At 35.7% G+C, this 27412-nt stretch overlaps 1 long non-coding RNA gene across 1 annotated transcript in view; it reads left to right on the top strand.

The window, feature by feature from the left end:
* LOC141490074 (uncharacterized) overlaps positions 1-27412 on the top strand; it is a 72146-nt gene that overhangs the window by 39103 nt on the left and 5631 nt on the right. Inside the window, exons 3-4 of the long non-coding RNA XR_012469059.1 lie at positions 688-780; positions 3831-4055. This is a non-coding gene — a long non-coding RNA (uncharacterized LOC141490074). The remainder of the gene's footprint in view (positions 1-687; positions 781-3830; positions 4056-27412) is intronic.

Below are 27412 nucleotides of genomic sequence, written 5' to 3'. Positions count from 1 at the left end.
TAAGTATATAGTTTTGCGAAGGTGCAGAGATGAATGATTATTACCAATGAAAAAATTTCTTGAAGGCAGTGTCATTTGAAGTGAACATCAAAGGACTAGTGGACATTCCATGATGCACTGGTAGGGAAGAAAGGCATTACAGACTTAGAAAATAGCAGAAACAAAGACAGCAGAGAACTAAAGTATGAGATGCATGAAGGGTATGTATGAGGGGTAACTAGGAGGGGGGAAAGAATGTGCGGAAACAGGAAGTAGCTGAGTTTCATTGGAGCATTGAAGTATTTAAATAATATTATATTGATATAATATATGTTGATGTAAAACTGAAAAGGGGTCTTGAATACCAGGATAAGGGGGTCTGAACTTAACTCATAAAGTTACAAGAAGCCTCTTGAAATTTATGAGCAGAAGGCTATATTTTTGCTTAAGAAAATTTAGTCAGTCAGTGTGTGTGTATGAGGAAAGAGTAAAACCAGATAAGAAACTGATGCAAAAGTAGAGAGTGTGTGTGTGTGTGTGTGTGTGTGTGTGTGTGTGTGTGTGTGTGTGTGTGTGTGATATATCTGGACAAGAATTATATCCATATGGGAAAAGTATAGGTATGAAAACTCCCTGTATGGATACAAATCAATTTGCCTATAATGACTTGTCCAAGGTCTTACAGCTAATAAAATCTGTTCTTTTCAGTCTCCAAATCCATCACTCTATCCATTATGATCATGCTCTTATGAAAAATGAGGCAAAGAAGGAAAAGTAAATGATGTCACATAGATTTTGAATGTAAGTAATTGGATTAGTGATAGTAAAATAGACATAGTGATATAACGAGGAATATGCTTTAGGAATTAGATCATAAGTTCATTTTTGGATATTTTCAAAATGAGATACCAGTGGGACATACTCATGTCTATATACACAAATACACATATGTGTTCATTTTGATGCACACTTGTACATACAAAAATTTATGAATTCACACATTTATGGATCGTCACACATATACATAGTATACTTGTTCAGTCATCTCTTTCTATTCATGACCCATTTGGGGTTTTCTAGGCAAAGATACTGAAGTGGTTTGCCATTTCCTTCTCAAGATCATTTTATAGATGAGGAATTGAGACCAACAGGGTTAAATGACTTGCCCAGGGTCACACAACTAATAAGTGACTGAGACCAGATTTGAATACAAGAAAATGAGTCTTCCTGACTCCAGACCTGACTTTCTAGTCACTGTGCCACCTAGCTTTCCCACTTACCTACATATATGCACATATGCACATTATATGCATACATACACATATGTACATACACACATATATATTTATATACTGTAAAGGTTCTTAGAAATATGAGTTTGGAATTTATAAAAGGGATCAAGGTAAGTAAGTCAATTAATAAATAATTTATTAAGCACCTACTTTGTGACAGACACTATGTGAACTCTGGGCATCCAAAGAAGAATTGGGAAAGGAACAGCAAGGAGGCACCAGTGTCACTTAGAATGAAGAACATATAGTTGGGGAGGAAATAAAGTATAAGAAGGATAGAAAGGGAAGGGAAGGTGAACCTATGAAGGACTTCAAATGCTAAATAGAAATTTCCTTTTTAGTTCTGGAGGCAATAAGGAACTAGTAAAGACTGTAGAGATGAGGAAGGAAAGCATTCCTGCTCTCAGATATATCAGTGAGAGATGTTATAAAGGTAAAATCAATAAAACTTACATCAAATTGCATATGGGAATGAGAGAGAGAGAGTGAGGAATCAAGGATGATACCTGGGTTTCAGTCCTGGAGGACTTAGAGGATGGTGTTGTCTTCTACACTAATATGGAAGTTTAGAAGAAGGAACAATGGAGGAAGGGAAGTTTTCAGAGTTCAAACTTGGACAAATTGAGTTTAAGATGTCTACAGGACACAGGACGTCCAATTAGAAATATACAATAAGCAGATGTCAGAGAAAAGTAAGGGCAAGATAAGCAGATCAGCGAAATCATCAGAATAGAGATGATAATTGAATCTATGACAGCCCATTCAGTGCCCATTTTTCCAAGTCTATTTTGAAGCATCACTGGGTTCAATAAAGCTTTCTTTTTTCTAATTATTCCTTTTAACATGTATCTACCCTTTCGCTAAATCCTGCCTTTATTAATCCCATACTATTAAGAATGTACCAGTCTTTATCTGTTTCATGTGTATTCATTTTATAAATCTAACCAGATGATATGCTAGATTTCTTAATATATCTTTTGGAGAATTTTCTTTCTTTCATGTAGATATATTCTTGACTAATATCCATTTCAGCAGATAAAGGAAGTAGCAAGGTTGAACTATTATTCTGGATCTGCTTTTAACAGTTTAGAGACTGGTTGGAGAAGTGAAAACAAATGGAAGGAAGGTGGCGAAGATGTAATTACACTAGTTTAAATTTTATAACAGAGAAGAAAGAGATGTTGAGTATTGTTTGATATGCAGAGCAAAGTGGCAGCAAAGGTAATTAAAAGGCAAAAATATGGCATTTTCTTACAAGATATCGCCTTGAAATCTAAAGTTCAGAATAAGCTGGAGAGGAAGACTCAGTTGGGGGAAAAGGATATTTAGTTTTGGAGTTTTTTAAAAAGTTACATTGGGAAAAGAATTGAAGGAGGATGGAGGAAGAGATAAGAGGTGCTGTTGGAGTGAATGGTATGAGGACAAATCACAACTAAAAGAAGGCAATTCTTATTTTGTTTCTGTTTATCTGTCAAGGAAGATAATTATCCAACTTGAAAGAAAAACATCATGGTCAACCAAGTGGTTAGTCAGACATGTAGGGAGATATCAAAGAAATCCTTGAGAAAAAGAACTATTGGTTGTTGGTATTATTGCTTCTGTTATTCTTTATATCCTTAGTGCTTAGAACAGCTTCTGAAATATGGTAGATGCTTAAAAAATGTTTGTTCTGCTGAATTTTATCAATGGAGGAAATTCCCATATAAAGAGTTCCCTTTTATTCTTGAAATGTCATCTCTTTGTATAATTGCTGTCCCGTGGTTTGCCTTTTCAATAAGTGAGGGAGGAGCAAGAGGGAAAAAGAGGATTTACAAGTAAAAAAATATTAAATTAGTGTTTAAAATAAATATTTTTTAAATTTCATATTAGTATTTTGCAGAAAATAAAGTCTCTGCTAAGTTTCTTTAAAGAGAAACTCAGTATAGGATTGGAGAAGTATGACTAGAAAGTCATTCATATGAAAGCAATTTGGGGATTACAAGCTCAATTTGGATCAGTGTCTGACTTGGCAATCAAGAAGACTTATTAGATCTTAAGCTATATTGAACGGTCATATATATAAAGCAAATCTGTATACAGGATAAATAGAAAATAATTAGCAGAAAAAAAGCAGCAGAATTAAGGGGGATCTGGAAAGGCTTCCTGAAAAAGGTAGGAATTTAGCTAGGACTTAAAGGAAGTCAGGGAAGTCAACAGTTGAACACAGTTAGAACTGTCCAGAAGCAGAATGGAGGTGACCCCTTTAATCTGCAATAGAATGAGTGCCTATCGGCTTCCCTAATTTACTTCAGTTCCTCCTTGTATAGTAAGTCTTCCCTGATCTTCCTTAATTCTAGTACTTTCCCTTTATTGATTATTTCCAATTTATTCTTTTTATAGGTAATTGTTATTTCCCCCATTTGACTGGAAGTTTCTTGAGAGTATACATTATCTTTTTACCTTTGTATCTGGAGTCCAAAATAGGTGTTTAATAAATATTTAAGGAGAATTTTCTAAGTTTCCTCATTTGTAAAGTAATACTGATACTACCTCCTTTCTTATCACCTTGCACCCCATCAGGGCTATTGTCAGAGAAAGTATGTGAAGAACTCTGTAAACCTTTAAGGGCTGCAGAAAAATGCAAGCTATTATTATAACATGGGTGTTAGTCCTGTCCCTCAACACCAGTATTAGAAAATGGTCCCACTGGATTATCACTTAAAATGTCACATGGTTAAAGTGGCACAACGAATGCAAAGAAGACATCACTCTCCAGCTATGTATATATTTTAAACAAATATCAAGGTAAGCTGTGGATTAGACTTTGTCATTTAAAGTGGATTGAAAGGAAGAAAAGCAATTCATTTCTTTCTCTTTCCCTAGTTTTCAGGAAAATGATCTCATTTTCAACAGGACAAATGTAGCATGAAGAGATGTATAAATGATTTATGGGACTCTTTACCAAAGAAACCCAATTTTAGTAACATATTAATTGGCCTTGGTCCAGAAAACCTCCTCAATATTCACCTCTTCCTGATGGGTTGGGTGTGGTAATGGTGTTAAGGAGCATTGGATTAGAAATCAGGAGCCCTAGGTTTGAATCTTCCTTCTAAAGTTTCCTGGTTTTATAATCCTCAACTAATTAGCTTCAATTTTCAGGGGTTCACATACCCTTCTTTAGCGAGGTGATGAAGTGGATGGAGTACAGGGTCTAGAGTTCAAATCTAGCCTTAGATTGCTTACTGTGTGATCTTCAGTTTCTTCGAGCGGAAAGTGATAACCACAGCAACTATCTCCCAGGGTTGTTGTGAGAAACAAAAAAAAAAAAAAAAGATTTTAAAGTGCTTGGGACATAATGAGCACTATATAAATAAGTATATAAATGAACTATTATTACTAAATGGGAGATTTGGACTAGATTCATTTTAGGGCTATTTCTGACTCAAAATCTCCAAATGTTTGAAGCTTTGAAATATTCTTTGCCAGAGTCGATAACTAAGTAGTCTTTTTTTTTCTTCAACCATTTCCACGTATTCTCATCTTCTGAATCAGGAGTCAATAAAAGCAGAGCCTTCTTACAAAAAGGAAGTAGACACTAAGAAAGGGTTAACTTTGAAGCCCTCCACTCCCAGTTCCCCCAGCTCCCCACCCTTTAGATTCTATACAGCTGTTGAAATGTATCTGTCAACAGAACTATTACTGTCTTCCCTGGGATCAACACTGTGTCCTGGGCCCTCAAGGTCAGCAAAGAAACCTTAGTGAAAAAGCTCACAGGCCAATGAAATCCTATACTCCACCAGGCAGAGGAAAGGACCATCCCAAACAGCTCCAAATTCAAAAGGGAGAGATAAGGTTTGATGGGCTGATAAGATAGAGACTTTTAATTTCAGAAGACAATTAATTGTGTAGGTGACTGCAAATATAGCCTCCCTTCCTCCCTGGCTCTCATCTTGATTCTTCACACTATTTTGGATTGCACAAGACAGACAACTTTTCTTCCTCTCTCTCTCTTTGACCACCTCACACACACAATAGAGAAGGTGTCTTATAGAAGGTGACATAATACAAGAACTTTTGCCTAGAGATGCCAAATCCCCGGGCAAACCCACACACCAAGCATATATACAGAAATCTATAATCTGGCAAGATATAATCTGGCAGTGGCTTGCATTCCAATTTCAATCAGGTCATCCTATCCCTGGGATTTCTGACCTGGATTCCAATGAAAATAAGCCCGGGAAATAATAGCTCCAGATTGCTATCTGGTTGGGGTCTTCTTTATTGCCAACACAAAAATCTAAACTTGGAGTATGAATAGACTTGGGCTTTGAATTTTATCTCTGATACATACCATAGGCAAGTGACCTAACATCTCTTAAATGGGGTAAAAGATATCAACAATAGCAGTAAGAGTAATACTTACAATACTAGGGAGTCTACTAAGAATCAAGTGACATAGTTCATGCAAAGTCACTGGCAAACTTTATGGAGAAGGGCAATCAAAATTCTTAGGACAGTTTTTAAAGCTATTAAAACTTTAAACTTTTATGTTACTAGGCATTAATAATATATAAAACTTTAAGTTGAAATTTAAAGAACTTAAAACTACTCTGCAAACACTTTTCACAAGGTTTAAAGGGAAAGGTAGAAGGAAAAAAAGCAGATCTCATCTCAGAATTTTCATCAGAACCCAACGAAACTATAAAAATTGACCAATGAGCAATCTTTACCCAGGATCCCATATATAATCTTGAGTCAGTCCATGACAATCTTGAGATAAGTAGGGTTCCCTGTGAGTACTGCATCCTCTAGTTCTTCAGTGTTTGGCTCTATGGTTTTGTTTTCATGCAAAGGGGAATTATGGGAAGACAACAGCTATTTAACTGCTTCTAAGCTTTCAATTCCTATAGGACTCTAAACTAAAACAAGCTCACTCAAAAGTCTGTGCTCAGCAGAGAGAAGGTTTCTAAGGTTCATTCCTAAATATTTCACCAACTCCCAAAGTAAAAATTAATAGTGGTGGTGGTAGGCTTGAATATTATATTAGGGGATTTATCTGTACCTGTACAGATTGAATATTCCAGGAGAGACCTTGACTCCAAAAACTGAAAAAAAAAATGAACCAGATAACAACTGGATAACACAGGGACTCAAACCCAGATCTTCTGATTTCAAGTCCAGGACCCCTTCCAGTATACTATGCTGCCACTATTTCCCAAATGACACCTTTGGGTAAGGAATACTACAACATTTCTATAAACAATGAAATTTTTGAACTAAAATTGTCTTGCAGATAAACATAAAATATTTTATAGAATCTCAAAATCTCAGAGTTAGAAGGAAGCTCAAAAGGGCCTCCTCTCTGACTTACAACTTCACACAAATTTCTTCTCCAACCTTCCCATAGAATATAGATCATTGGCTGAAAAGATCTGACTGAAAAATGACCCAGTGACCACTGGGTATGTTGCTAACTTGTAGGTTTACCCATGAATTTTTTTTTCAAAATCATTTTCATTGAACCTACAGGAAGTAAATGAAGATATTTTTGTTTTTAAAAGTGAGTTTGAATGGAAACATTCTGCCTCTCCCAATTCAACATCATCTTACACTTCTAAGAAAGATGATTACTTGGGTTTCTCTTACTGGTTCTCACCAAGTTTCCTCCTAAGATATCACAGACTGATCTATGGTGTATGTGTGTGTATTTTGGAGGTTTGGATAGGCAAAGGACAAGTGGAATGGGGACCCAAAGGAGAGAAGAGAGTCAGAGTTTCCAGAAAGAGATAGAAGTATGACATGGATTTGAAAAAACTAGCACTTTGTGTCCTGCCAAAAAATCAGGTTCCCAGATTCTTTCCTGTGGGGACAAGCTGTGGTCTTGCCCACAAAGCAGGTGGAAGTTTGCCACCCACAGGTTTGGTAGCTGAGCCAAACTCAGCTGCCCAGACTTTTCATGAGGGGAGCACGAGAGCCTTGGTACCAAACCCTACCTCTGCCCCCTTGCCCTTCTTTCCCTGTTTTCAGTTGGAAAATGTGTAACCCAGCAGGGCCCATGGCTTAGGTCATCACCTGCCATCTGATCTAACCAGAGGAATTTCTGGCATAACAACAGCCATGGGGACATCATGCCTCTCTTTTTCTTTCTCTCCTGAGTTTGTTCCCTTTCTTTGGCTCAGGAATCTGCCTCCTCTGGTAAGGCCAAGGCCAGATTTCTGAATTGTGTTTATTTGTTGGCACCCTGGTGTGAAAACACTCCCCATCAACTGCATATTAATCTTGTCAGCAGTTTGGAGCCATTTTCCTCCTACCTCCCTACCCTGAGCTAATTTATGACTTTACCATTCCCCCTGCCCCTCCTGTCTCCTATTGTTATTAATGATAGGAAGAGGTTTCTTTCACACTTGAGAAGATGTTTAGATCCCTAAACAAGCTAAAGAGCAGTTCTGGATTTTAAGGGGGGGGGGGGGGAACAAAAACTGTCAAGAAATAATGTAAAATACAAGCACAAGGAAGGAGTCAAAGCAGATCTCCATCAATCAACAAGTGCTCAGTATTGTGATGGGCACTATGGAAGCAACAAAACACATTTAAGGAGTAGTACCAAAAGTCAAAGAGTTTATATTCTTTGGGAGAAGGTAGATGAGATCAATTAGAGAATAATGTGTGTAGAAATTGGGTGCTATATTGGAAAAAAAATACTGTCCTGAAGTTAGGAGATCCAGGTTTAGGTTCCCTTGGCCCACTTTCATCTTAACCACATATTAAATATGTGTCTTTGGGTAAGTCACCATATTTCCCTGAATATGTTTCCTTGTCTCTAAAATGACAGAGGATAAAAAAGGGTTGGATACAATGATTTTTAACTTTAACTTTTAAGCTATGATTAGACAGTAATTAGTATTAGAGACTTCAGAAAAGTGGAGAGAAAAATAGCAGCTACAGGGCAGTTAAAAAGACGCAATGGATAGAAGGAAGGCTCTGGAGTCAGGAGAACCTAAGCTCAAATTGGGTCTTGGACACTTAGTAGCTGGGTGACTTTGGGCAAGTCACTAAATGCTATGTGCCCCAGTTTCTTCATCTGTGAAACGGCAAACTACTCCATTATCTTTGCCAAGAAAACCCCAAATGGGGCCACAAAGAGCTAGACATGGCTGAAATGCCTCACAAACAAAACAAAACAAAAAAAAAAAAACCAATGTTGACTTAATAGCAAAGAAAAATGAATATTGAATTGGAAAATCTGATTTTGAATTCCAACTCTGTTGTTCTGTGTGACCTTGGATGAGGGATGATGCTTGATACAGCGGAGAAGTCTTTTTTCTAGAGTGAAAAAGAAATTGTATTCAAACCCTACCATTGGGCATAAGATGGTATATTAGTCATTTTCTCTGAATCTACTGATCACTCTCCAACTCATCAAAAAAAGAAGTGATATAAGATTAAAACTAAGCCACAGAGACAAAAGTCTTGATAAAGTAAGACCTTTAATGAATAAACACTGGGAATTCATTTACTATCTACAGTATTAAGCCATTCAGTTCCCCTCCTCTAATAGCCTCATACATCTCCATCAGGGACACCAACTTATAAGCTGATTTAAGGATCCAGCTCCTATGCTGCTAACTCATGGCTGAATGTCCTCTCACCAGCTTCCTACCCCTGAAAGAATCACCACATTTTGTTTTCTTCAGCCACATAAAGGAGAGGAGTAGAACAAAGGAGGAATTATTTTGGAGAAAATATATTATCATTTTACTAGAGACCCTCTGTTAGTGCAATGATTCTGCCTAAATCCCACCCTCTCTATTTCCTCTCCATGCAAGAAGTAAGAGATGGGTGCTGTGATCAACCACATGAAAAATAGGAAAGCAAGGAAAGAATGAGTAGAGATGTTTGGGATTGCATCAGGCAGGAAAGAGAGGGGAATAAAATCCAATTTGACTCAATCTTACAAACAGATTGGGTAGTTTCATTGTTTTTCAGTCACTTTCAGTTGTGTCCAACTCATCATTACTCCTTTTGGGAGTTTTATTGGCAAAGAGACTGTAGTAGTTTGCCATTTCCTTCTCCAGCTCATTTTATAGATGAAGAAACTGAGGCAAACAGGGTAAAGTGATTTACAAAGGGTCACAAAACTAGTAAGTTTCTGAGGTCAATTTTTTTTTATTTTTAGGATTTTGCAAGGCAAATGGGGTTAAGTGGCTTGCCCAAGGCCACACAGCTAGGTAATTATGAAGTGTCTGAGACTGGACTTGAACCCAGGTACTCCTGACTCCAGGGTCAGTGCTTTATCCACTACACCACCTAGCTGCCCCCTGAGGTCAAGTTTAAACTCAGGAAGATGATGAGTCTTCTGTCTTCAACTGGACACTCTATTGATTGCACCAGCTACCTCAGTAATATGTTAATGAGTTGTATGTTCACTAATCTGGGTCATTGCAAAAACTGAGACACCAAAGTCATCATCAAGAGAAAAACATTCCTGAAATCCCAGCTCACAAACGGATAAATCAATAGTCAAAAACCAGAATAACCAAAACCTAACAGAGAAAACAAACTCTCTTCAGGAATATTAATAAAATAAAGGAAAATGAAGAAAAGTACCTGATGAAAGACAGAATGCTTCGGACTTTCTAGAGGTCATGAAACAATAAGAAATTTCAGAATGCTTGAAAATTGAAATAAATAAATAAAAGAAATTAGGAATGAATGCTGGTCTGAAATTTTAATTTTCAACACAGAATTTAAAACTCAATTAGCAATTAGAAGAAATTGAATCCTGGATAGAAAAATCTCTTAAAAGAGAGGAAATAAAGATTAAATGGTTTGGAATACCAACAAACCTAAAATGAAAGGAAAATTTATAAAAGAAAAACAAAAAAGAAATAATGATAACTAGCACATGGATCCTACACAAGACAAAATAACTGAATTTGAAGACAGTCTGCACAGAGATGAATGAAAGATCAAAGATCTTCCACAAGGACATGACAAATAAAATAAAACCTGATTATATCCAGAACTTGTGCATGCAGACAAAAAAATAACAAGTATCTGCATAAATCAAACTTTATCTTAAAGCATTACTTAAGACAATTTACATATTATTGATAAGGGAATAAAACAACCAAAAATTCAAGGATAAACTTAAAGATGCATTGAGCTTAAGTTTTCCCCATTAATTCTTTTAATTTATTTTTTGAAATTTCGAGTTCCAAATTCTCTCCAATCCTCCCATACCTTTTCCAACCACTGAGAAAGAAAGCAATATATTGTCAATTATACACATCAAGTCATTTAAAACATGTTTCAATATTAGCCATGCTGCAAAAAAGTAAGAAAAATAGAGTAAGTTTATTTAATCTCCAAACAGAGTTCATCATTTCTCTCTTGGAGAGGGATAGCCTTCTTCATCATGGGTCTTTTGGAGTTGTTTTGGATCATTGCCTTGATTATAAACTAGAACTTACAATGATCAAAAAAGATAGATTCCAACATTTAAGATATTCCTGGAAAAATAGCAAGCAGAATATTCATCCTATAAACATCCCAAACAATACAAACATACAACCTTTAAGGAAAGAAGCAATGAAATTAATTATGTCAGATAAAAAATTAAAATTGGTCTGAGACAAAATTATACCAAAGAAATATAAAGAGATTTTTAAAAGGACAAAGGGAAATAAACATTTAATCAGAATGGGAAGATAAGTCCATGGGATAAAACTTAAGAGATGTTGATGCCTATAATTTCTCAACAGTAACTGAAAGTTTGTGGGAGGATGGGAAAGACAGCTGATTGAACAAAATTGTAAAGGGAAATTGCCTATGATTGGGAGGATTCTTGCTAAAGAGTGTTTTCATGGTAGAAGAAGAGTTATTGGTTGTAGTAGGAGATGAGCACCCTATAGCTATTCCTTCCACATCATGACTTTTTCCCATTGAAGTTTTGATATATATTTTATAAGGTATTGCAAATACCCCATAAAAGAAAAAGAAAAAAATTAAAATTGTTTCACTGATATGAAGGGAGGGCCAAAAAATTTCACATGAATTTTCAAGAGCACAGGGGAAACTTATCCCTTATCCTTGAGATGTGGAAGGAATAACTATAATTGAATTTAGTCTAGTTAGTTTGAGATTTGGCCAGTCACATTCTCAGGTAATTAACTTTTTAAAATTTATTTCAATTTAAAGCAATGGGGTTAAGTGGCTTGCCCAAGGCCACACAGCTAGGCAATTATTAAGTGTCTGAAGCTGGATTTGAACTCAGGTACTCCTGACTCCAGGGCTGGTGCTCTATCCACTGAGCCACCTAATGCCAATCACATTCTCAGAGAGGGTTCTATGCCTTCTTAGGCAGTACCTCACCATAAAAACAGTATATACATGTATTCTAATGGACAGATAAAGCCCAGAATGATAGGGTAAGAAGAAGTCTAATGTTAGATATGAAATAGTATAGTTTCTAGAAAGCGAGAATAGAGGATGGGACTGAATGGCACCATTTGGGAAGCAGAGTAATTTCTTCATTCAACCTTGCTTTATATACCTCTCCTTATTTATATTAATGCTTTCACCCTGGTACAAGCCCTTATCACCTCAAGTGTAGATTTTTACATTAGTTATTGGCTTGTCTACATGCCTCAAATCTCTCCTTCCTTTCATTCATGCTTCACTCTTCTGTCAAGGCTTGTTTGACCATATCACCCTATTCACTAAATTCCCATGGTTTCCTATTACTTTCAGAATCAAATAGGAAAATCTTCTTTTAGCCTTTCAAAGCCCTTCAAAGTTTACCCTCTTTTAAAATTTCTAGTCTTTTTGAAGCTTGTAATCTCCCCACGCTCTATGAGTCAATGACACTGGCCTACTGGCTATTCCTTTAGCACAATACTCCATCTCCTGACTGAGCATTTTCCCTGTCTGTCTTCCAAGATTACAATGCCCTTCAATCTCACCTCTACCTCCTAGCTTCCTTTGCATGCTTCAAGTATCAACTAAAGACCTACCAACTATGAGAAACTGTTCCTGCTCTCTATCTTAATGACTTCTGAAATTGCTGCTCAGTTTTCCCCTTGTATCTCTTATTTATATACTCTTGTCTGAATATGTCTTCTTCATTACTATGTGAGCTAGTTACTTGAGAATAGGGAATTTTTTAAACTTTTCTTTGTTTTCCCAGAACTAAGAATAGTTAGGTGCTTATTTAATCCTTGTTGGCTTCACCTCTCAATGTTCTAGGCAACTTTCTGAAACTATAGTTTTATAAACTGCAAATAAGGAATTGACCTGAATTTTTAGATGGAAAAGCCTATCTTGGAAATTCCTTTATCAGGGGAATCACAGGCTCTAGCCTGTTCTATCAGTGACTTGGATAAAGGCATAAATGATATAGCTAATATATTGATTGAAAGAGTTAGAATCCATAAAAATTAAACATTGACATGAATTCAATTAGATTAAAGCAATAAGGACAAATGCAAATTCTTGGGCTTTAATAGGAAATATCAAAAGTATAAATTGGTAGATGCATTATTAGTAGTTGTTATGAAAAATATCTGGAGGTTTTAGTGGATTGCAAATTCAATATCAGTTAGCAGTGTGATGTGGCAGCCACAAAAGCAAATACCTAAATTAAATCTCAGACACTGATAATCAATGTGATTCTGGAAAAGTCACACAGTCTTGTTTGCCTCAGTTTTCTCATCTGTGACATAATCTGGAAAAGGAAATGGCCAACTCTTCCAGCATCTTTTTTTTAAAAATCCCCCCCAAGTTACATGCAAAACAAACTTTGACATTTACTTCCAAGCCTTGGGTTCTAAATTCTCTCCCTTCCTCCCACCCAGTCTCCCTCACTGAGAAAGCAAATTATTTGATAGAGGTTAAAACTGTGTAATCATGAAACACACCACCACAATAGACATGTTGTAAAAGTAAACGTAACCCTTCCCTAAAAAAAAAAAAAAAGAGAAACCTAAAGAAAAATAAAGTAGGAAAAAAGTATGATTTAATCTGTATTCAGATGCCATAATTCTGTCTTTGGGATGGACAGTAGCCTTTATCATAAATACTTCAGTTTTCTCCTGAGTCATAGCATTGCTGAGAAGAGGTAGGTTATTTAAAGCTGATAATCCTGCAATATTGTTGTTACTTTATACTCAGTACATTTCTGTAGAGTCCCTGTCAAACTCTTATGTTGAGTCCCTTTTCTGTACTCCCTCAATTTTCCCCAGGAGAGCATGAAGGGGTGGGAAACAAGGATGAGGAGCAAGTCAAGTACTCCATCAAGGTCTCCAAGTGCTCCTTTTATTTACAAAACACCAGTGTTTAAATACCTTCCAGTCTCTAATCCACTCCCACTCCCATGGTACTTAGTAAGATAAGGCTCTAGTACTCAAGGACACTGGGTGAAGATCATTTACTGTGTTCCCATACACTACAGTCCCTAACCCATTTCCCATTGCATCTGCTCATATAAGGTTTTTTTTTTTTTACAAAGAGCATCTTGTTCATCAATTCTTATAACAGAACAGTATTCCATCTCAATCACATACCACAATCTGTTCACCCATTCCCCAACCAATAGGTAACCCCTGAAGATTTTATCAGCTCCCCATCACCAGAAAAGAATGGCTTTAAATATCCCTATATAGAGAGGGATTATTTTCCTCCTCTATTTCATCTCATCTGGTATGAAGACCTAGCAATGACACTGCTAGATCAAAGGGTAAGTATGGTTTTATAGCCCTTTGGGTATGGTCCAAATTACTCTATAGAATAGTTGAATCATTTCACAATTCCTCTAACAGCATAGCAATATGTGAGATATTGTCATTTTCTACATCTGTCCTATTAGTCAACCCAATAGTTATAAAGTAGTACCTCAGAATTGTTCCAACTTGCATTTCTCCAATCAATAGTGAGTTGATTTTTTTTTAGGGATTTTTGCAAGGCAAATGGGGTTAAGTGGCTTGCCCAAGGCCACACAGCTAGGTAATTATTAAGAGTCTGAGACTGTATTTGAACTCAAGTACTCCTGACTCCAGGGCCGGTGCTTTATCCACTGCGCCACCTAGCTGTCCCTGTGAGTTGATTTTTTAAAATGATTTAAACAGATTACATTGATAACCTCATCTGTATACTGTTCATATCTCTTGGTCATTAATCAATTGAAGAATGGCTATTATTTTTTATAAATTTGACTTAGTTCTCTATATTTAAGAAATGCAATCTTTATCATAGAAATTTGTTTTACCTTCAAATTCAACTCCCACCTGTGCCTTGTCTATATATGCTCCTTCTAACTACCATAATAAATGTTAAAATTCACATAAGTTACCAAAATTATCTTTCCATGCAGGAATATAATCAATTCAATATCATTAAGTCCCTTATGATTTGTCTTCCTGGTTTACTTTTTCATGCTTCATTTGAGTTGTAATTGAAGATGAAATTTTCTTTTCAGCTCTGTTTATTTCATCAGGAAAGCTTGCAAATTCCCTATTCCATTGAATGTTCATCTTCTCCCCTGAAAGTGTATTTTCAATTTTGCTAAATAGTTGATTCATAGTTGTAAGCCAAGCTCTTTTACCTTCTGAAATATCATATTCCAAGTCTTATGATTCCTTAAAGTAGAAAATGTTAAATGCTATATTACTCTGACTATGGTTCCATGATACTTGAATTGATCTTTTTTTTCTGACTGTTTGCAATGCATTCTCCTTGACTTGGGAGTTCTGAATTTGGCTATAATATTCTGTTTTTTTTTTCAGGGCAAATGGGGTTAAGTGGCTTGCCCAAGGCCACACAGCTAGGTAATTATTAAGTGTCTGAGGCTGGATTTGAACTCAGGTACTCCTGACTCCAGGGCCAGTGCTCTATCCACTGTGTCACCTATGATATTCTTGACAGTTTTCATTTGGGGATCTCTTTCTGGAGGTGATCAGTGAATTCTTTCAATTTCAAATTTACCTTCTGCTTCAGGGAATTTAATTGCTTTTAAAAAGACATCTAGATTTTTTTTTTTGGTCATGGCTTTCAGTTAGTTCAATAATTTTAAAATTATTTCTCCTGGATCAGTTTTTCCAGGTCAATTGTTTTTTTCAATATTGAAGCATATTTTATTTTAATTTTCCCTTCCTATCTGGTTTTTATTTTTTACTTTTGGACAATGAATGGGAAGAGGAGGAAGGAAATTTAGGACTAAAAATAGAATTAAATTATTTAAATTATTTATTGACTAATTTGTCCAAATTCACAAACTGAGGAAGCATCTATCAGTGAAAGTTTGAACCCTGGTCCCCTGAATCCAGAACCAGAATTCTTTTTTTTTTAATTTATCTATTAATTTTGAATTTTACAAATTTCCCCCTATCTCATTTTCCTCCCCCACCCCCCACAGAAGGCAGTCTATAAGTCTTTACATTGTTTCTATGGTATACATTGATCTATTGAATGTGTTGAAAGAAATCATATCCTTAAGGGAAAACAATAAAGTATAAGAGACAGTAAAATAATATAATAAGTTAACTGGGTTTTTTTTTTTTTAAATTAAAGGTAATAGTCTTTGGTCTTTGTTCAAATTTCACAATTCTTTCTCTGGATACAGATGGTATTCTCCATCACAGATATCCCAAAATTGTGCCTGATTGTTGTACTGATGGAATGAGCAAGGCCATTAAGGTTGATCATCAACCCCGTGTTGCTGTTAGGGTGTACAATGTTCTTCTGGTTCTGCTCATCTTGCTCAGCATCAGCTCGTGCAAATCCCTCCAGGCTTCCCTGAATTCCCATCCCTCATGGTTTCTATTAGAACAATAGTGTTCCATAACATACATATACCACAGTTTATTAAGTCATTCCCCAATTGATGGGCATTCACTCAATTTCCAATTCTTTGCCACTGCAAACAAGGCTGCTATGAATATTTTTGTACAAGTGATGTTTTTACCCTTTTTTATCATCTCTACAGGATATAGACCCAGTAGTGGTATTGCTAGATCAAAGGGTATGCACATTTTTTGTTGCCCTTTGGGCATAATTCCAAATTGCTCTCCAGAAAGATTGGATGAGTTCACAGTTCCACTAACAATGTGTTAGTGTCCCAGATTTCCCACATCCCTTCCATTAGTTGTTTTTTCAATGAGACATTTCATATTTTGTTTTAGTTTTTTATTCTTTTGGTTTTTGTTTTATTGTTTCTTGATTTCTCACAAAGTCATAAGCTTACCTTTGCTCTATTCTAATTTATTCATTTATTTTGAATTTTACAGTTTTTCCCCTAATCTTGCTTCCCTCTCCCCACTCCCCACAGAAGGCAGTCTGTTAGTTTACATTGTTTCTTGGTATACATTGATCTAAGTTGAATGTGATGAGAGAGAAATCATATCCTTAAGGAAAAAATAAAGTAAAAGAGATAGTAAGATTACAAAAATAAGATAAGTTTTTTTAATTAAGGATTCTATTCTATATTTTAAGGAATTCTTTTCTTCAGTGAGCTTTTGTATCTCCTTTACAATTTGGCCAATTCTGCTTTTTGAGGCATTCTTCTCATTGATCTTGTGGATCATTTTTTCCATTTGGCCCAGTCTGGTTTTTAAGATATTATTTTCTTCAGTAAGATGCTGACTCCATTTTCAAGTTTTTCCTGAATAGCTCTCATTTCTCTTTCCAGTTTTCTCCTATCCCTCCTACTTGATTTTCAAAATTTTTTGAGCTCTTTCAAGGCCTGAGACCAATGCATATTTTTCTTGGAGGCTTTTGATGAAGAAGTCTTGACTTTGTTATCTTCTGAGTGAATATTTTGATCTTCCATATGACCAAAACAATTGTCTATAGTCAGATTTTTTCCCTCATTTCTCTATGTTAAGGGGGGACTCTACTTCCAGGGTGGAAGACACACTGCCCCAAGCTTTTGAGGGGTTTTGCAGCTGTTTTCAGAGACATCCACAGGGACCTGCAAGTTTTCAATTCCTCTAAGGCCTTATGAGAGGTTTTGACTACTCTCCTGACCCTGTTTTCTGGTCTGTAAGTGACCCCAAGTAGTCCCCTCTGTCCTGAAACTGTGAGGAGAAACCCTGCTCTGATAAGGCAGTAAACTCTGTTGTACTTCTTCTCCTTTTCCTGAGACTGTGACCCCCAGATTGTGACTGGGATCTGAGTAATCTGGGAATCCTGCCTCAGAGATAGCAAATAGATCACCCTTCCTGAGCTGAGAGCTCTATAAGTAGCTCTCAAGACCTGCTCCTTGTCCATTGGGGTCAGGTCTGTGCTTCTGAAGCCTTGTATGGACCATGCTCCACTCTCACCTTGATGTAACAGAGTTTTCCTGTTCCTCTTCCAAGTTATCTTTGACAATCCCTGGCCTAAGAGGACTGGAAATTACCACTGCCACCACTGACTCTGGTGCCCCAGAGTCTCCTTCTGGTTGACTGGGGCTGCTTCTCTCCAGTGAAGTCCGGGCTACATTGCAAGTCCTTTCTAACCTGATGCGATAGACCCTCCCACAGATCTTCCAAGTTGTCTTGGCCTGGAAAATTGTTTCACTGTCTTTTTGTGAGTTCTGCCTCTCTAAACTTTAGTTAGAATCATTTTTAAAGGCATTTGGAGTGATTTGGGGGAAAGCTCTGGGGAATCCCTGCCTTTACTCCATCATCTTGGATCTGCTTCCAACACTCCAGTATCTTTGCCAAGAAAGCCCCAATTAGAGTCACAAAGACTTGGACACTACTGACCAACCACAAATCTTTCCTCTAGGTATTTGACATAGGTCTAGAAATTATAGTAATAGACATGACAAAATGTAGAAATTATAAAGGCAAAAAAGACTGAAAAAAAATCACCTATTACATAGTGATTGCCTTGGGGAAAAAACTTAACAAAAGAACACAGAAAAAATTGAGACAATAGCTTCTCTAAATTAAAAGGTAAGGAGAAGCTGGAGCTAGCTCTGATTAACTCTTAAGAGTTGTTTATTAAATTGTCAGTCTAAGCATTTACATCTTGAAATCTAAAAAAATCACAAATCCAGGATTGATTTGTTATTTTATTGGCTTTCTGAACTTAAGAAATTCTCAGAGAAAATCATAATAAATAAAATTAGACTGAAAGTTATAATGTGTGCTATAGAGGTTATGTCAGGTCTGGAGTCCAGAAGACCTGTGTTCAAATCCAGACTCAGATACTTACTAGCTGTGTAACCCTAATAAGTCACTTAACCTCTGTTTGCCTCAGGTTCCTCATCTATAAAAAATGGAGATATCACACCTCCTGGGATTGTTGTGAGGATCAAATGAGATTATTATTATTTCATGTATATCATTATTGTAAAAACAATCAGCTATGGTAATGGGTGATGTTTATGGAGAGGAAAAAGCAGAACTAGAAGAAGCAGAAGTCAAGGAAGAAGAAGAAAAGAAGAAGAAGAAGAAGAAGAAGAAGAAGAAGAAGAAGAAGAAGAAGAAAATTTTTGTATAGCAGATTATTTAGCATTTATCAGGACACCTCTGGTAAGCAAGTTACAAAATTACCTACAAAGATCCACATTGTTTCTATAGAGCAATAACAAAATCCAGAAAGAAATAATGGAAAGGGAAATACCATTAACTTTACTAAAAGTTGCTACTACTACTACTACTACTACTACTACTACTACTACTACTACTAATAATAATAATAATAATAATAATAATAATAATAATGATAATAATAATATATGGAAAGATATAATTAATCCCTAAAGAAATAGAGAATAATTTAAAGACCTGAAAGGATATTCAGGATAAATGCTTGGATTGCACAAATGTAAGAAAAAAATTGATTCCACCAACTAAATACTTAGTAGGTTCAGGGTACAGTGGAACAAATTGGAAAGAGAAGAATTCAATAGTTCAATTTTTCAATAAATCAAAATTAAACTCCTTAGATTAAAACTCTCCAAGTAAAAAAATTACTGAGGCAACTGGAAAGCAGTTTGACAGAAATTTTTCTCTGGCATATATAATAATATATAATTGTGTGTATATAATAATAACTAGTGTGTGTATGGTGCTTTCAGGTCTGCAAAAGGCTTTTCATTTGTTAATTCATTTGATCCTCACATTAACGTACCTTTGAGTTAAGTGATTTTACAATCTCCAGTTAGTGAGAAGTTAATTTCTCAGGCAGAATTTGAACTCAGATCTTCCTGATTCCAAGTCCAATGCTTTATGTCACCTGCTAGTCTTACATAATATGACGTAACAAATTCATAATGGATACAACTAAATTTTAACTGAAAAATTTTTAAGAAGAAATTAGAAGGGCTAGCTACCTTCTTTCATGCCTAAAGTTAAGAGAATAATTCTGAGCAAAAAGGGGAAGAAATGATCACAGAAGATAAAATTCATTGTTTTGAAATTGAAAACTTTTTATGTAAAGAAAATGAATGCAACTAAGATAAAAAAGGAAGCAGCCAACTGAGGAAATATCTTTTCATCATATATTTCTGAAATGAGTCTGATATATATAATAAACAAAGTTAACTAATACAAATAAATGATAACTAAAGCCATTCCCCAAGAGAAAAGTAATCCAACAAAATGAAGAAACAGTTCTCAAAATAAAATTGTAACTTATCAAAATAAAATTTCAATTGTTGACAACTAGGTGAAAGAGTGCTCTGAATCACCAATCCAAGGAAAAATTCAAATCAAAACAACTCTGAGGTTCCACTTATCTGTCGAGAAATTGGCTAAATTGACAAGAGAACAAGCCTAATAAATACAGGAGTTGTGAGAAGATCAGTAACCTGATGTATTATTAGTGCAATTGTGTATTGGTTCAACCATTCTGGATATCTATTTGGAATTATTTGAAGTAACCAAAATGAAAATACTCTTTAAGCCCAATGATTACATGACTAGATTTATCCCTAAAAGCTTAATATAAAAATAAATACATCAGATATGCAACCCAAATATTTAAGCAGCATTTTTTAATAGCAAAACTCTGGAAACAAATTAAATGTCCATCTATTGAATGACTAAAAAGTTATAGTATTTGAAAGCAATAGAATAATGTTAGAACATAACATATAAAAATGATAAATTACAAAGAAGCCAGAAAATGATATTTACAATGTATATAACAATGTAAATGTAATTAGGAATTAAAAATTTTATTAAAATTAGCAATTAAAACTGTAAATGAAAAAGCAATTTAAATTGAATGTGATTATATTATGAAGTATAAACTGAGTCCCAAAGATATATAAGGAGACACCTCCTTTTCTCTCTTTTCTTAGATTGAGGACTAGAGATATAGAATACTGTAGATGAATAGAACAGCTGAGAAGTTACAATTGTAACTTCAAAGGTAAGTTGGAGTGAACTAGGTGAGCTCTAAGATTCTCCCAATTTTAGGGTGGCTAGGTGGCGCAGTGGATAGAGCACTGGCCCTGGAGTCAGGTAGTACCTGAGTTCAAATCCAGCCTCACACACTTAATAATTACCTAGCTGTGTGGCCTTGGGCAAGCCACTTAACCCCATTTGTCTTGCAAAAACCTAAGGGGAAAAAAAAAAGATTCTTCTAATTCTAGTAAATTATTAGGGGAGTTGGGAGAAACTTTTTTTTCTTTTCCAATTACATGCAAAAGTTATTTTCAACATTCATCCATTTTCAAGTTTATGAGTTCCACATTTTTCAAGCAACCTTCCCTTCCCCTTCCCCATGGTGGTAAAAAATCTAAATTGTACATATACTATCATGTTTAACATATTTACATATTAGTCATATTGTAAAAGAGCAATTAAAACTGAGAGAAAAAAGTATTAAAAAGAAAAATATAAAAGAAGTTGTAAAACGTGAGCATATGCTTTTCTCTGCATTTAGACACCATGGATTTTTTTTTTCTAGATGTGAATGGGATTAGCCAAAACAGATCATTCAGAATTTTCCTTAATCACTGAACTGCTAAGAGGAGCTGCATCTATCATAGTTGATCATCTCACAATGTTATTGCTAATGTGTACATTGTTCTTTTGGTTCTGCTCACCTTGCACTCAGCATCAGTTCATGCAAGTCTTTCCATGATTCTCTAAAGCACAGCCTCTCATAATTTTTTAAAGAACAATAGTATTCCATTACATTCATATATCACTACTTGTTTGACCTTTCCTCAAATGATGGGCATCTCCTCAATTTCTAATTCTTTGCTACTACAAAAAGAACTGAAATAATTATCTCTGAACATTTGAGACTTTTTCCAATTTTTATGATCTCTTTGGGATATAGACCTAATAGTGGTAATACTGGATCACTTTTATTTTCCTGTGGGCATATTTCCAAATTGCTCTCCAGAGTGGTTGGCTCAGAGGTGAGGGAATATTGAAATATAATTTCAGTTGTTATATGACATTCTGGGTGTGGAAATTATGCTGTGAAATTTTAGATATAGTGTATGGCTTTGCTCAAAAAAAATTGAAAAATAATCATTACAATTCCTAATCTAAAGGTATGAACATCTATTATTGGATTGTAGATTTAGAGTTTGAAGGACCCCCAAACTATCATGTAATCTATTTCCTTTATCTTACAGTTAAATTAACTATGACTCATAGAATTAAATTCAGTTGCCCATAGTTACATAAATAGTAATAGAACAAGGATTTCCAATCAGAGTGTCTGGCATGGAATCAAGCATTTCTCCTGATATGATAATGCTAAAACACATGGTATCCTATTGTAGGAGAAGGAATAAAGCCATATGGCCATAAGTGCAGAGCTCACTACAAGAAGTTTATTCCTCCATTTATTCCCACCTTATTAAATAGCATCTGAAACAGCTTGCTACTGCCTTTGCTTTTCTAATCCTCACAAGCAACAGCCAGGTCTCAAGAGATTGATTGTAAAATGTGATGTGTCCAAGTCAGTTCTGAGATCAAGACTTAACTCGTATCCAGTCTCCTGATATTTAGAAAGCATACATCTTGTATGTCAGTAAGAATAATCTAAGAAATATTCCTTTAAACCCGAGCAATTCAAATTTGATGAAAAGTATATTGAAAACAATGGGAAAAAATAAGAAAACAACAGTGAGAGGTGGAGTCACAGAGAAAAACCCTAAGTCTCCTGATTCAATTTTGAGACCATAATATACTATATCCCCTCTACTCCTAGATAGAGAGATATAATATATCTCAATAAAATTTATCAAAATAGAAAACTATTATGTCGAGAGGGATCTGTATCTCTGTAAATGTTCAAAAATAATGATGTTTATAACTATTTGTACATGTACTGTTCCATAACTCTAAGAAATTTTATATTGATCATCTATCTCTAGAGATGTTATAGAGCTAGAGATAGAAGTACAGAGGAAGTGTGACACAATGGATAGATTTAGAAAGACCTGGATTTGATTCCACTTCGGACATACTGTCTGTGTGAGCCTAAGACACTTGACTTCTAAATCAGATTTCATTGCAGAAAAAGTGCTTTTGATATAGAGTCTCCTGATCCGAGATGACATCCTAGGTTTAATGATATCCTAGGTCTAATCACTATGGCTATGGAGGTAGATATATAGACAAAAACCTAGATTAGATGTTATATTGATATAGATATAGATATAGACCAATGTTCAGGGATTTCTCTAAGATTATAAGTGACAGTTCCAGTATTAATCTGCCTTGATAGAGGAAGTTTCTCCATTGAGAGTTCCTTGTAAAAATGAATCACAGAACCAGTTTAAAAAAAACTTTACATATGTAATATGACAGTATGTTTATATAAATATACATATGGAAACATGCATGTGTGTATATATACATGTGTGATTACACAGACATGCCATTAGGTAACAATAGTTGGGAGGGAAGTGGGACAAAGGGATAACCTACTTGACATTTAAAAGGAAATCCCAGACTAGGAAATGTGGCAAATGAAAGCTCTGGATTCCTGACATGGTAACATGCCATCTCTATGGAGTTCACATTTGGTTACATGACAACATTGATTTATGGAAACTTCTGGACTGCCCAGTCATTAATGGGTCAGTATCTGAGTTCTCTATGCAGCCAGGGCACACCTGGCTGGGAGTGTTGGCCAGGAGTATCCCCAAACTGTGATACTTCAGAAGGGAAGCCTGTACTTGCCCCTCCTTTGCAAGTGGTAATCCAAGTACTCCAAGAGGATTTATTTCAAATCTCAATGTTTTGTATCTACACCATTTTTGCCAACCTTTACTTTATTCCAGTCATTAGAATGTTTCTGTTTATGAAAACAATGACTTCCCCACCCCTCCCCAAAGGAGGATCCACAGCTCATTTCCTCCCACAAACATTTGTGTCTTATGGGATTTTGGCTTTTACAATCCAGAGTCTGGAAGTTAACCAAGGTTCCTGTCTTTTTCCAGTCATATGGAATCTCTTGAGTTCTCTAATCACTGCTGTCTCTAAGGTTTCTTCTGCCAGTTTTTTATACCCTCTGGGAGGAATCTGACCAGTCGACTAGAGCTAAATCTGTCCAGCATCACTATAAGCTTCTAAATGTCCTAAGTCAAAGGCAGTCAACCCCACTTTTGGCTTCCCACCTGAATGAGATTAATAGAGAACTCTGATTTGTAAAGAGTAACTTATTTTCAGAGTCCAAATTAAAGTCAACAAAGAATTCTTCATGGAAAACTGGTAGTAGGTATGAAGAAAATATAAATTCTGATAAATTTGAAAGAATGGTAAAATTGGAGATATCATTCTCTTATGCCTTTAAAAATAATTGTAGAGCAGTTAGGTGACACAGTGGTTAGAGTACTAGCCTTGGAGTCAGGAGGACAAGAATTCAAATCCAGCCTCAAACACTTGACTCTTACTAGCTGTGTGATCTTGGGCAAGTCACTTCACCCTGATTGCCTTGCATCCAGGCACATCTCCATTGGTCTTGATTCAAATCTGGTCCCTGGACCTAGGTGACTCTGCGGGGGAGAATGAGGCTGGTAACTTTAGTACACTCAACCCTCACTCAAATCAAAATCATTTGTTTGTCATGGTATCACCTCCCTGGTGTGGTGGTTTTCTTCAAAAATGAAGGACAAAGAATATTATTAAAAATAACTATAATAAGCAATTTAGGGAAGAGTTTTCATTGATACAAGGAGTTTATCAGCAAGGAAAATTTCCTTTTCAATGAAGATATGTAACTTTCCTCAATTTAGAATCATAATTGTGTAAAGCATCCTAGAATAACATTGCCAATAGGTATCAGGGAAGGGACTTGAACAGAAGACTTCCTTCTAATAAAGATGTAAGCTCTCTATTAGACCAAGTTGCTCTCCTTAACTTTACTTCGGAAAATAAAAACACTTGAAAATTGGGTTGGAATTAAGGGGAAAAAAGATTGTTTTCTCTCTTTCATAGGTGTTAAAGGTACTACAGGTGACCACTCCTCACATGTTTCTCCTTTTCTTTATTCTTTCTAATTTCTTACCATTGGCTGTGACTAAGATGACCAGTCACATGAAGCATTTTCTCTATTCTTTCTACACAATTAAGTGTGACTCTCCTTCCTCTGAACTCCTATTGGGCCTTGTATTATATCAATTTAGGTCATATTTAGAGACACACTGGTCATAGAAATGAACCAGCTTACTAGTTTACTAGATGGTCAGTTGAGGTCTCTCTGCCCTTCTAGAATACACTTTCCCAAATCTCAATCTCAATATCTTTGGAAATCAGAATATTTTAATAAATCCCTTTCTATGGTCCACCAGAAAAATCTTTCCTTATTCTTTGGCCAATGACTTTTATTCTTTTAAATGCTGTTAGATTTCTTTCAATCATCTTCAAACTATATGAAAATTTCTCTCTCTCTCTCTCTCTCGCTCTCTCTCTCTCTCTCTCTCACACACACACACACACACGCACACACACGCACACACACACACACACACACACACACACACACACACACACACACATCACTGCTCTTCTGGGATCACAGAAATCCAGTGGGAAAGAGTCTTGTCTTGAACCTTCCAATCCTAGTTGGTTGGAAATAGTTCAGATCCTTAAAACTGTTGTGCCTGACTTTATTTACGAATTTAGTTAGTCTGTCTCATAGACCTGCCTTCCTATCTCTAGAAGCTGTGTGACCTTTGGAAGCCTATAGTCTGGGTTTTCCTAGTTGTGCTCAACAGCTGGGAAGAACAACCATTTTGTTGTCCTTCAGTCCATGTATTTGTACAACCATCTCAAGTACCTCTTGCTATTGAAATTCCAAATCAGCAGTAGAGTAGTGATAGCAGAAACACATTTTGAAGGAACCCTTCCTCTTGTTCCATCTCCTTCTCTAAACCACAGAGAAGTAGAGTTGTGCCCCTGACAAAGATGAATATTGACTGATAATATGAAGGAAGAAATGGGAAAAAAGCAAAATTTATAGATCAGAATGAAGCATTAATGAGTAGCAAATAATGATAATGTTTGCACTTCATTTCAAAGAAGACCACAATATCAGGAAAGATAATGCCATGACAAGCACATGAATTGTATTTGAGTGAAGGGATCCTGTTCTAAGTCACCAGCCTCATTTTTTCCTCCAGAACCATCTGGGTCCTATGGTCAGATATGAATCAGGACATTTAGAGATGACCCAGGATGCAAGGCAATCAGGGTTAAGTGACTTGCCCAAGGTCACACAATTAGTAAGTGGCAAGTGTCTGAGGTCAGATTCAAACTCCTCTCCTCCTGTATCCAAGGCCAGTGCTCTATCCACAGTGTCACCTAGTTACCCTGAGGAGCAAATAGATAATATTGTGTCAGTAATGTAGTAGATACTCAATATATCATTGCTTCCTTAATTTATTATTTGAGAGGATTTAGCATTTTGTGAGGAGGTGCTTCTCTTTTTCTGGATGCCACACACTGATGGTAGCAATGGAGTGGAGTATAGTTTGCATTAATTGCAAAGTCTTCAGTTGGAGGAAAGAGTAATTATCACTCCCAAAGAGCTTCCCCCTTCCTACTGAGAACCTCCAGAATCCTATAGACAAAAGAGTATAGATACAGAAATCCATTTCTGGAACATCTATCAGATAAGGTATCAAGATCTTCAGGACTCAGCCCAAATATCACCTCATCTTCTCCTTTGCCCACCCCCATCTAACACTAATACATTCCTTTTTATTTTTATTTTCACAAGGCAATGGGGTTAAGTGGCTTGCCCAAGGCCACACAGCTAGGTAATTATTAAGTGTCTGAGGCTGCATTTGAACTCAGTTACTCCTGACTCCAGGGCTGGTGCTCTATCCACTGTGCCACCGAGCCACCCCTAATACATTCCTTTTTTAATAATTTTAGTTCTGACCTTAGGTTTGTCTTTTACATTCTTATTTTCTACTTCTAATTTTCCCAATACTGGATTGTAAAGTGCACAGAGACCAATAAATACTCCAAAAAAAGTTTATTGATTTAATAGATTAAGTAGAATAAAATTAGATTAAATTAATGATGATCATAAGATTTGGAGATTGAAAGATCCTTATAAGTTATCCACTTAAGGGGTTCTCATCATGTAGTCTATGAATGTGTATTTTCATAATTGTATTTCAAAAGAATTGGTTTCCTTTATAATCCTGTGTATTAGATCATACATATACAATCTGTATCAGATTGTTTACTATCTCAGGAAGGGGAAAGTGGAAAGGAAAGGGAAAGAGAGATAGAATTTGGAACTCAAAACTTAAAAAAATTGTTAAAATTGTTTTACATGTGATTTGAAGAAAATAAAATATTATCTTAAAAATATAAGAAAAAATAAACCTATGTATTTTATTTAAATCATGGAGACAAGTTATTATGAAAACTGATCCATGGGCTATACCAGAAAACCAAAAAGATTCATCACACACACACACACACACACACACACACACACATAAAAAAAGATTAAAAATCTCTGACTTGGTCCATTCCTTTCATTTTACAAAGAAGGAAACTGAAGTTATTACGTGACTTCCCAAAGGTTATTGAATTAAATAGAAATGAATCAAACTGAATTTAAAACTTAATGATAGTTTCATATCTATTTATTGAAAACCCTGATTCTAAGAAGTATGATGAATTGGTTAAGCTCATTAAGAAAACTAGAACTAAATTATTGGTCTTTGTCCCCTGTTCTAT

Source organism: Macrotis lagotis, chromosome 5 (genome assembly GCF_037893015.1).
Source record: "Macrotis lagotis isolate mMagLag1 chromosome 5, bilby.v1.9.chrom.fasta, whole genome shotgun sequence".
NCBI classification, from domain to species: Eukaryota; Metazoa; Chordata; class Mammalia; order Peramelemorphia; family Peramelidae; genus Macrotis; species Macrotis lagotis.
The sequence above is the reverse complement of the archived record's forward strand: the minus strand, read 5'-3'. Positions and strand labels throughout refer to the sequence as shown.